This window comes from Eschrichtius robustus, chromosome 15, assembly GCF_028021215.1.
Source record: "Eschrichtius robustus isolate mEscRob2 chromosome 15, mEscRob2.pri, whole genome shotgun sequence".
Classification (NCBI taxonomy): Eukaryota; Metazoa; Chordata; class Mammalia; order Artiodactyla; family Eschrichtiidae; genus Eschrichtius; species Eschrichtius robustus.
The window spans coordinates 90,002,391-90,014,577 of record NC_090838.1 but is presented as its reverse complement, the minus strand read 5'-3'; positions in this window follow the sequence as shown (position 1 = coordinate 90,014,577).

Genomic DNA, 12,187 nt, shown 5'->3' with positions numbered 1-12,187 from the left:
TTAATATAACACACCTGGCTGTTCATGGTGAAACCTTTTTAAGTGCTAATAGCTATAAAAACCACGCATTTCTCATAACCAAAGTTAATTTCCAGTCTTACACTCCTATTTGAGGAAATGGAATCATACTGCACACGAGCTTTTGTACACGGTTACTTTAACAAGATTTTCGTAAAATGTTTCCAATAAACATTCGTTTACAAAATTGTTGTACAACTTTTTACGCAGCCTGCCCAAGGGCGCTGATCCTGGGCCTTAGCTGTGCATTGGAAGTTCCCCGAGAGCCTTTAAAAATGCTAGTGCCTGGTCCTGGTGGCCAGGTATTAACAAACAGAAAGCAAAAACACCTGCCCAGGTGCCTAGTGTGTACTCTGCGCTGGGAATCACCGAGGGGCGTGTCCCAGACTTCCCCGGTTCCTCCCTTAGACCTACAAAACCCTACAGGGATTTCACCAGCGATTCCCAGCAGGCAAGTTTGGGAGATACAGTCTGCGCTAACTCATGCCAGCAGCTCGAGAATTATCTAGTTGCGTGCCACCTTAATTCTAAAGTATAATTGAAGGAAGAGAAACTCCTGGGTCAAGGGGCATGCATATTCTGAAGGCTTCTTCACTTGACTGTTAGATATCCCTCTAGAAGGGTCCTGCCAGTTAACTAACAGCAGCAGATATAACTTGCTAACGCTTGGACTCCTGGGAAACTGATTCGAATTATCTTGAAAGTACTCTCATCTTATTTATTTACTATAGAAAATAAAGTTCATTGTGTTTGGGAGGTCTGTTTGTTACAGCAATGAGCTTACCTGCATAGGTTTTACTGGGTTTTTTTTTAAGTTGTTTCAAAATATGTGAACGTTATGTGCCCCACAACCCCAAAAAACTAAATATTTTTCTTTCTGTAGGAGCATTTTCAAAATTAGTTTGGTGTTAAAAAGAAAACCAGAGGCCCCAGATGGAGTCACTTATGCTAGGTCACACTACTAACCTAACTGAAGCTTCACCTTCCCCCAGAAATGTAGTCTTAACCAGGAATTTTCTGGTCAACACCAATGAGGTAATCAGTCACCATGCCCCAAAGGAAGATGAAGTAACCTGCCACAAAGACTTCTTCCGTCCCCCATAAGTAGGTTACCTAGGCCTGAAATAAATCTTCCTTGCTTAGACTTCTTTGTCTTGCCTTTGAAAACCTTTTCTTTTCTGTAGCCCTTGGGAGCTCCTCTCTACTTGCTAGATGGGATGCTGCCTGACTCATGAACTGCTCAATAAAACCAATTAAATCTTTAAAATTTACACAGTTGACTTTTCGTTATTTAACAATGGTAATCCAGGGTTTCCTACGTGTTCCCCGAAAACAACTCTCAGGCCCTGGTAACAAATAACCACAAACAGAAATCTGTCCTCTCACAGTTCTGGAGGCTAAAAGTCCAACATAAGGGTGTCAGCAGAGCCAGGCTCCCTCTAAAGGCTCTGGGGAAGAATCCCTCCTTGTCTCCTCCTAGCTTCCCGTGATGCCCGGCGGTCTCTGGCGTCCCTTGGCTTATGCTGCACCATTCCCATCTCTGCCTCTGCAGTCATGTGGCCTTCTTTCCCATGTGTCTGTGCTTCATGTGGCTTTCTTATGGGGACACCAGTCATTGGGTTTAGGGCCCACCCTAATCTAGTATGTCCTCATCTTAACTAACTGCATCTGCAAAAACCCCATTTCCAAATAAGGTCACATTCTGAGGTGGACATGAGTTTTGAGGAGACACCATTCCACCAGTAGAGACCCAAAGCTCTCCTGGGCATACGTCTTGGCCGTTCCCCTTCACACCCACCTCATCTCTGCCCTTAGACTCTCCCCCAGCATTTGTGCATTTAACAGATACTGTTTTGAGCACCTCCTATGTGCCGGGCAGTGCTATAGGCATTGCTGGAAGGCAGTGAGCAGAGGAGCTTAAGCCCTGCTTTGGAGGAGCTTGACGGCCTCTTGGTCAGCCCCATGGTAACTCTCAGTGCAGCCTCCACGGGAGAACCGCCTCATCCTGATAACTGACTTTACCGTATAATTGAAACATCCTGCACAAACTGTTTTAAATTCTTTCTAAAATGGATCACGTGTTTCCCTCTCTCTTTAGACCAAGTGTACAGACACCATTTCACCTTGCTATCATTATGACTAATGGTGTTCTCAGACAGTAACCACCAGGGCCAGTGAGGCGTAGAGAACTAGTCACCCTACACAAAGTGTCCTCCAACTGCTATACCTTTTAATTCTTGTGCCTTTTACAGTTTTTCTATTTCTTTCATCCTGTTGGGTTGTTGTTACTCTCCCATGAGACTCAGCCTTGCAGTTGGGGCTCACACAAGAGTGATGCGGGTGAGAGGGTGTGTGGTTGCTGGGAACTTGATTTTGTGACGCTGCTTTAGAAACTCTCCTGGTCATTTGCTGCTTCCTAGCTGAGTGGCAGGGAGCTGAGGTTGATGGATATTTGGCTTTCAAACCTGAGCTAAAATCTTGCCAGATGTTTGCTTCCTTATTCTGTTTTCATCCTTTTGTAGAAATTCCCATGCTTTTCTTCCACCACTCTCTCTTCTGGGCATCACAGCAAGGGATTTTCCTTTCAAAGGCAGCTTGAAATGTGTATTGCTGTGCTAGGGTTGCCATAACAAAGTACCATAGACTGGGTGGCTTGAACAACAGAAATTGATTTCTCACAATTCTGGAGGTCAGAATGTCGAGATTAAGGTGTCACAGGGTCAGTTTCTTCTGAGACCTCACTCCTTGGTTTGTAGGTGGCCACCTTCTCCCTGTATCTTCACAAGGTCTTCCTTCTGTGTCCTAATCTCTCTCTGTCTCTTTTTTTTTTTTTTGGCCGCACCGACTGGCATGTGGGATGTGGGATCTTAGTTCCCCAGTCAGGGATTGAACCCGTGCCCCCTGCAGTGGAAGTGCGGGAAGGAGGGAAGGGGGCAGGGCACAACATTTAAAAGAATGACATAGCCCGAGGACATGACATAAACTGATTAGAATCAAATAGGTCCAAGATGGCAGACAAGTCCACTTCCACTAGACCTTGAGCCTCAGTATACGCTACTGTAACACATCAGCAAGCTAAATGACACACCCACAGGCGCCATGACAGTTCCAAAGCTGACCATAATGTCAAAAAGTGGGTGGTGGCCCAATTGCTGGAAATCCCCACCCCTTCCCCAAAATAGCTGGAATATTCCTCCCACTCATTAGCCTATGAAATTACCCACCCCTATAAAAACTGACAACCCCATACCCTGGGGCTGCTCTTGCCTTCTGAGATGGCCCACACTCTGTCTGTGGAGTGTCTTTCTCTCTAAATTAATCCACTTCTTACCTATCACTTTGTCTCTCACTGAATTCTTTCTACATGAGACATCAAGAACCTGAGCTTCATTAAGTCCTGAGACCAGGTATGTGAGCTCAGTTAAAAGAACGTGGGTTCAAGTCCCAATCTGGGTTGCACGGTTTCAGCTGGACTGCCAGGGAAGCCCTCGTAATCTCTTCTTAAAAAGACACCAATCATAGTGGGTTAGGGCCCACCCTAATGACCTCACTTGAACTCAATTACTTCTTTAAAGACCCTATACAAATACAGTCACCTTCTAACTGGGGGTTACAACTCAACATAGGAATTTGGGGGGCCTGGAGGCAGAGGCAGGGGACAACACCACAACCTGTAACTTTGGCCTGAGGCAAGGAAATGTTTCATTGTCTCTTCGTTGGCTGCAAGAATCCCAGGAAGCTCAAAACAAAAGGGAGACAACTGAATAGGTGGCTCTCACCAAAGTTACACACATGGAGGAGAGAGGCAGAGACTAGAGTGATGTTGCCACAAGTTGAGAACATCTGGAGCCACGAGAAGCTGGAAGAGGCGAGGAAGCATCCTCGAGCATGACCCTGCCAAAGCCTTTGTCAGCAGATAGGGCAAGGGGTCGCTAGAGAAAGAGAAACAGGCATAGCTTTCTTGACATAAGAAAAGCCATTTTGGTCTAAGCCACTTGGTGATCTAAGCCTGGCCACAATGCTTGCCCTTTATAAGATGTTTGTAACAGGTCTCAATAATCATTGATCTTAAGGAAAGTGAGGGAACACAGGGACAGAGGGAAAGCAGTCAAAAAACAATAGTTCAGCATAAAACTGAGTCCTAGTTCCTCCTCAAGGAATATACATAACAATCTGATACAGTCTCTGAATTCTGCAGGAACTAAGCCCCCCTCCATCCCCTGGTGGAGGATGGAAGGATGATGTTGACCTTCTTGACTTCAACCAACTAAAGCTTGGACTCTGTCGACCTTTGCCCTAATTCTATGCTGAGTTCTCCTCTGCTCAAGCCCCTTCATGAATATGCATGTGCCTTAGCTGAAAACTTTCCCAATTTTGCTGTTAGGGGAGACACTGCTTGGGGAAAGGTCCCCGGTGTTCTCCTTACTTGTCGCAAGTAATAAATCCTTCCTTCTCCCCATCTTTGGCTTGGTTGCAGCTTTTGGCTCAACACCTACCAAGAGGTGAACCCAGTTTTCGGGTAATATCTTCGTTTCAGACATCTAGCCTCCAAAACTGGGGAAATAAATTTCTGGGTTCTTTTAAGCCACCCAGTTTGTGGTACAATTAATACAATAGTCCATCGTGTGACTATGTTATACAAGAATTTCTTTACCGATTCTATTGTTGGTGGGCATGTAGGTAGTTTCCAGTTCGGGAAACTATAATGAATAGAGCAGCTAAGACCATTCAAGCTGTGGGTATAAGCACTGACTTTTCTTGACTGCACACCCAGGAGTAGAATTCCTGGGTCACAGTCTATGTGCATGTTCAGTTTCAGTAAATTCTGCCAAACAGTTTTCCAAAGTTGATTGTACCAGCTTCTGTTTCCCTCAGCTGTCTATGACATGGTCACCAAGTGTGACATGGCAATTTATAATGAGAAATATTTATTTGGTCTTTGTCCTCATTCCTGGCACAGAGCCCTTGGAATAAAACCACACCCGCGTTTATGTTAATGAGCTGACTTTTGGAAAGCCCAGAAGGGTGGGGCTTGTTGCCAAGGGAACCCACCAGGTGATTGGAGGGTTGGAACCTTCAGCCCCCACCCCAAGCTCAGTGGAGGGGAGAGGGACTGGAGGTTGAATTAATCTCCAATGGCCAATGATTTAATCAATGATGCCTACATAATGAAGCCTCCATAAAAACCCAAAAGCACAGATCTCAGAGAGCTTCCAGGTTGGTGCACGCGGGGAGGTGCTGGAAGGATGGCACCCCTGCAGAGGACACAGGAGCTCAGTGCCCCTTCCTTCATCCTATGTCCTAAGGATCTCTTCCATCTGGCTGTTCATTTGTGTCCTTTGAAATATCCTTCGTAATAAATCAAAAGTAGTAAGTAAACTGCTTTCCTGAGTTCTGTGAGCCATCCTAGCAAATTAATGAACCCAAAGACGGGGTCATAGGAATCTCCGATTAATAGCCAGTTGGTCAAAAGCTTGGGTGACAACCAGGACCTGCATTTAGTGTGTGTAGTTTGGGGGGTGGGGAGAAGTCTCATGGGACTGAGCCCTTAACCAGTGGGGTTTGATGCTAACTCCGGGTAGAGAGTGTCAGAACTGATTTAAATTGTAGGACACCCAGCTGGTGTCTGCCAAAGAGCTGGAGAATTGCTTGGTGTGGAGAAAAGCTCCCCATTTGGAGTACAGAAGAATTCAGTGAATGAGATTTTCCTTACACCAACAATCAATATTTTCCTTCTTTTTTCTAGCCATTCCAGTGGGTGTGCGGTGGTATCACATCGTTCTCTTAATTCTCACTTCCCCGATGACTAAGGAAGTTCAGCACTTCTTTCTTCGCTATTGGACGTTCGGTGTTCTCTGTTGTAGAGTTCCCATTAAAGCCTTTGGCCCATTTTTGCATTCAGCTGTCTGACTTTTTCATATTGATTTGTAGGAGTTCTTTGTATATTTGGTATATGAGTCCCCTGTCAGATACAAGTATTATGAATATTTTCTCCCACTCTGTGATTGCTTTTTACTTATAAGTGGTTTCCTATGACTAAGTTCCTGAATTCTTGTTGCCAAATCTGTGGTACCAACACACGCAAGACTTTATAAGATGTTTGCAACATGGTATAAAACCCAGCTATTTCAGGGGGGACTAGGACCACCTCAGTCCTGGTGTGGTCCAAGCAATGCTGAGCATTGGTTGTATTCCAAGGGCTCTGTGCCAGGAATGAGGACAAAGAGCAAATAAATATTTCTCATTGTTTGTTTTGCTATTGAGTTGAGTTCTTTATATAATTTGGATATTATATTAACCCTTTATCAGATATATGATATGCAAATATTTTGTCCCATTCTGTAGGTTGCCTGTTCATTTTGTTGATGGTTTCCTTTGCTGTGCAGAAGCTTTTTAGTTTGATGTAGTCCCACTTGTTTGTTTCTGCTTTTGTTGCCTTTGCTTTTGGTGCCAGATCCGAAAATTCAATGCCAAGACCAAAGTCAAGGAGCTTACTGCCTATATTTTCTTCTAGGAGTTTTATGGTTTCAGGTCTTATATTCAAGGCTTTAATCTGTTTTGAGTTAATTGTGTATAGTGTAAGATAGTGGTCTAGTTTCTTCTTTCACACAGCTGTCCAGTTTTCCCAACACCATTTATTGAAGAGACTGTCCTTTCCCTATTGTATATTCTTGGCTCCTTTGTCATAAATTAATTGACCATATATATGTGGGCTTATTTCTGGACCCTCTATTCTGTTCCATTTATCTAGGTGTCTGTTTTTATGCCAATACCACACTGTTTTGATTAGTATAGCTTTGTAGCATAGTTTGAAATCAGGAAGTGTGATACCTCCAGCTTTATCTTTTCAGATCGGAGCTTTTTTATTTTTTAATTTGGCTGCGCTGGGTCTTAGTTGCAGCATGCAGGATCTTCATTGCCATGTGCAGAATCTTAGTTGTGGCATGTGGGATCTTTTATTTGCAGCATGCAGGATCTAGTTCCCTGACCAGGGATCGAACCCAGGCCCCCCACATTGGGAGTGCAGAGTCTTAACCACTGGACCACCAGGGAAGTCCCATACATCTGAGCTTTTTTGATTCTCTCACTTTTACTTCTTCAGGGATCAGCCTCTCTGAGGTAGCTAACAAAAATCCAGAGGAGGCACAGATCAAAGCATATGCAGGCCTCCTGGCCACTGTTGGATGCAGCATGGGTGCAACATTTTGCCTCTAGTCATGTTGATCACAGTGGGCAGCATGATGCCCAGATAAGTTTAGATCACACATACCAAACTAAGTACATCTCGGACATAACAGGGCTCATTAGCTTCTCCTATGAACACTGAGTTGGCTTCGGCAGAAAGCAAGTTACACATTTATTATTCAGCCTGTAACTTAGGAAACCCTCTTATCTTAATCTCTAAATGGCTATGGGGGAGCTATACAGACAAGTACACCTTTTGGAAAAGTAATTTGGTAACATGCATTAAGAGTCTGAAAAACATTAATATCCTTTGTGTAAATAATTCCACTTCTGAAGGTCTATCTTAAAGAAATCAGAATCAGGAAAACCTCTTTGGGCAAGATAGTCAGTAGCGTTTATTTTCATCAGGAACACCTAAGTGTTCAACAGTAAGGGAATAGCTAGGAAATCTATTGCCTCTCTACCAGCAGGAATATTATATCAGTCATTGTAAACGTTGTTTACCAACCATTTAAAATTACAGTTGACCCTTGAACAATGTAGGTGAAGGGCGTCAGCCCCCCACACAGTTGAAAATCCAGGCACTGGGGACTTCCCTGGTGGCACAGTGGATAAGACTCCATGCTCACAATGCAGGGGAGCCGGGTTTGATCCCTGGTCAGGGAACTAGATCCCACATGCATGCCACTACTAAGAGTTTGCATGCCGCAACTAAGGAGCCCAACGGCTGCAACTAAGGATCCCATAAGCCACAACTAAGGAGGCTGCCTGACACAACTAAGAGCCAGCACAACCAAATAAATAAATAAATATTAAAAAAAAATCCAGGCACTGTTATCTCTGCCTCAAAAACAAAGGAATTGATAAATGACTCACCCAAGGACAGGAATCTGAAACATTTGGGTAGAATGAAGACTCAGATTCTAGTTCTTTTGATTTCACATACTGTGATCTCTAATCAAACACAAACTTTAAAAAAAATAAAAAACACAAACTTTTTCCCACACTGTGTAGATCTATAAAATGAAAATATAGGTACTATAGTTATTAAAAAAAACACTCACATATAAGCAGACCAGCGCAGTTCAAACCCATGTTGTTGTTCCAGGGTCAACTGTATATGGTAAGTCCATACACGGAATACGTCTCAGCAATTAATAATGAATGGACTATTGATATATGTTACATTTTGGATGGATCTCAAGGAAACTACACTGGGTGAAAAAAAAAGCCAGTCTCAAAAGATCACATGCTTCTGATTCCATTTATATAACATTTTTGAAAAGACAAAATTTTGGAGATGAAAAATAGATTAATGGTTTCCAGAGATTAGGGATGGGGGAGGCAGAGAGGTGGGTATGACTCTAAAAGGGTAGCATGAGGAGCTTTGTGGTGATGGTAGAGTTCTGTATCTTAATTGCGATGGTGGCTACACAGATGTGTACATGTGATAAAATTGCATAGAACTATACACATACATTGTAACATTGCTTGTTTCCCAATCTTGATTGTGTACTAGAGTTACCCAGGGTGCTACCATTGAGGGAAACTGGGTGAAGAGTACATGGGAACTCTCCCTACATTGTTTTGCAATTTCCTGTGAATCTGCAGTTATTTCAAAATAAAAAGTTTTTAAAAATATAGCAACATTCCCTATGGCATAATGCTAAATGCAAAAAGCAAAATAAATGTGCTGTGTGTGTGTGTGTGTGTGTGTGTGTGTGTGTGTACACTTAAAGCGGTAAACAGTGGTTGTCTTTAGATATTTACCTTTTTCTTTTTCCTTTCTTAATTTTTTTATTGAAGTATAGTTAATTTACAATGTTGTGTTAGTCTCAGGTGTACAGAAAAGTGATTTAGTTTTATACATATATATGTGTATGTATATATGTATACATATACTCTTTTTCAGGTCTCCATTATAGGTTATTACATGATATTGAATATATTTCCCTGAGCTATATAGTAGGTCCTTGTTGTTTGTTTATTTTACATATAGGAGTGTGTATATGTTAATCCCAAACTCCTAATTTATCCCTCCGCCACCCTTTCCCCTCTGGTAACCATAAGTTTGTTTTCTACGTCTGTGAGTCTACTTCTGTTGTGTAAACAAGTTCATTTATATCATTTTTTTAGATTCCACATATAAGTGATATTGTACCATGTTTGTCTTTGACTTACTTCACTTAATATGATGATCTCTAGGTTATTATTTTCTTTTTACATCCATGTGACTTCTAAATCAAATGTATTACTTTTAGGGTGGAAAAAATTGTATTGAGAGGGCTTCCCTGGTGGCGCAGTGGTTAAGAATCCACCTGCCAATGCAGGGGACACAGGTTCGAGCCCTGGTCCAGGAAGATCCCCCATGCTGCGGAGCAACTAAGCCCGTGCGCCACAACTACTGAGCGTGCGCTCTAGAGCACACAAGCCACAACTACTGAGCCCGCATGCCACAACTACTGAAGCCCGCGCGCCTACAGCCCATGCTCCACAACAAGAGAAGCCACGGCAATGAGAAGCCTGCGCACCGCAACGAAGAGTAGCTCCCACTCGCTGCAACTAGAGAAACACACGCACAGCAACGAAGACCCAACTCAGCCAAAAATAAATAAATAAAATAAATAAATTTATTTAAAAAAAAAAGTTATTGAGGACCCCAAAGAGCTTTTGTCTATATGGGTTATACCTATCAAGATTTACTGTATTACAAATTAAAACTGATAAAATGTTAAAATATTTATTCCCTTAAAAACAACAATGAAAATGGCTACATATTCTCAAATAAAACACATTTCGTGAAAAGAGTAGCATTACGTTTTTACAAGTGCCTTAACGTCTGGCTTAATGGAAGAAAACTCAATACATACTCATATTTACTTCTGTACTTAATCTGTTGGAATACGTTCCTTCGGTTGATATATATGTAGGCAATCCAGCCTCACTCAGATATTGAGTTGAAAAGAAAAGGGAGGGGTATTTTAATAGCCTTTTTACATAATTGTGGCAATTCTTTGATACAACACCAACACTCAACAAGTGAAGTCTCTTGAAGGTTCTTTATGATGTGAAATTGAAACCATACTAACGAATTTTCACAGTCCATTACATTAAAATCCATTGGTCTATCTTGCACATTCTACCAGGGATGATTTTCAGATTATCATACATTAGTTATTTGGGAAAATATTGCTCACAGCAATATGCAGATCTTCCAAATGTTGATACATTTCATTATACCTTATAAGAATCACATTTATTAATATCCTCACTGATCTCAGCAGAAAAGTATTTTAAGTATTGTGAAGATGTGAAGCTCACAGTGGCAGATACAAGTTTTCCAAAACTCCAATTTTCATGCAAATGCTCACATTTTATCATTGGTAACAAACACTACCCTTGAAGTGACAGGCTCACCTTGTTCATTTTCAAGAAAACGTTTGCCAAGTACCTGAACCTGAACAACTACAGTCTGTCTGCTAATCATCCTTTCAAGTAAAAATGGTGTTCCATGAAAAAAAGTGGCTAATTCAGCTCATAATTCAAACTGTCGCCAACGTGCTTTTCTTGGAGACAACCATGGATGCAGCATGAGTGCTTTATGGGTACTTCTCATTTTGTCAGACAGAGGATTAAAAAGGCATGTGCTCAAGGGATTAGAGTTAATAAAATCAATGACGTTTACCGCTTCATCAAGGACATTCTTAAGTGAAACTGACCGTTATTCCTTTTTAACTGTGCATACATAGCAGTGAAGAATATGACTGATAGAACATCTTAGTGCCACTGCCTTGATTCCTGCTAAAGGACCAGCAAGTTTACCCAGCATCGCTATTGCACCATCAGTGCGAATGCCAATGCAATTAAAAAAAAAAAAAAAAAAGGCAAAGGTCTTACACTTATTATGAAAATAATTTGGACCTCACCAAACTCCTGAAAGTGTCTCAGGTACCCTCCAAGTTTCCATGGACCACACTTTGAGAACTGCTGCCTTAGATCAAGGATCAACAACCTTTTTTCTGTAACAGCCAGATAGTACATATTTTAGGTGTCATGAGCTACATAGTATCTGCCATGATTACTCAGCCCTGCTGAGATAGGCTGGGACCTGGGACCCTCTACCGGAGCGCTTGCGCTTGCACCTGGACAAACGTCTCCTAGAGCAACAGAATACAAAGAAACTATAAGGGACTAAAAATAACCGCACACATGCACAGTCAGGGCAATTATGAACAAGATACAAAAAGGCCACAAACCAACTGCCATTTCTGAGGTGCCGGACACAAAAGCAGTGTCCTGCACATTCTCCCTGCACACAGCACCACCAAGGGGGTGGGCAGATCACCTAAGCCACTCCTTCTGCCCAACCCACAGACCTGCCCCCATCCTCACCCCATCTTAGGGACCAGCTCACCCCTGCTCATGGAGTGAGCAAGGGAACAGTTACTTGCTTTTGTTCCCTGGTGCTGCAGCACGAGCCCCAGTAAAGCCTTGCCTGAATTTCTCTTTGGTCTCTTATCAATCTCTGTTGATGGAACAGTACAAAGACCTGGGTCAGTAACACTGCTGCTGTAACACCAAAGCAGCTGGAGACAGCATGTAAATGAAGGGGTGTGGCTAGGTTCCAATAAAACTTTATTTACAAACACAGGCGGATTTGGCCCAGGTAGTAATTTACTGACCCCTGCTTTAGACAATCCAAACTGTTTATTATGGCTTTTATACCACAAGATGGTAGCCAATCAGATCAGGGCACAACAAAAGTTACCCCACCATTCCTGCCCACCCAACCCCTTCCCCACGTCTTCATAACAAGCTACACCCTACTCAGTGCTCGGCTCTGTGTCTATCCTAACACCGCACTTGTCAGAGTTGCTCTGGTCAACAGGAAACAGATGCCACATTTAAATTATGTAACTCTAGGGGCGGATGTGGGCAGTCACAGGATTAGTGTAATAACCTAGTGGGGCAGTTATCACCTCTA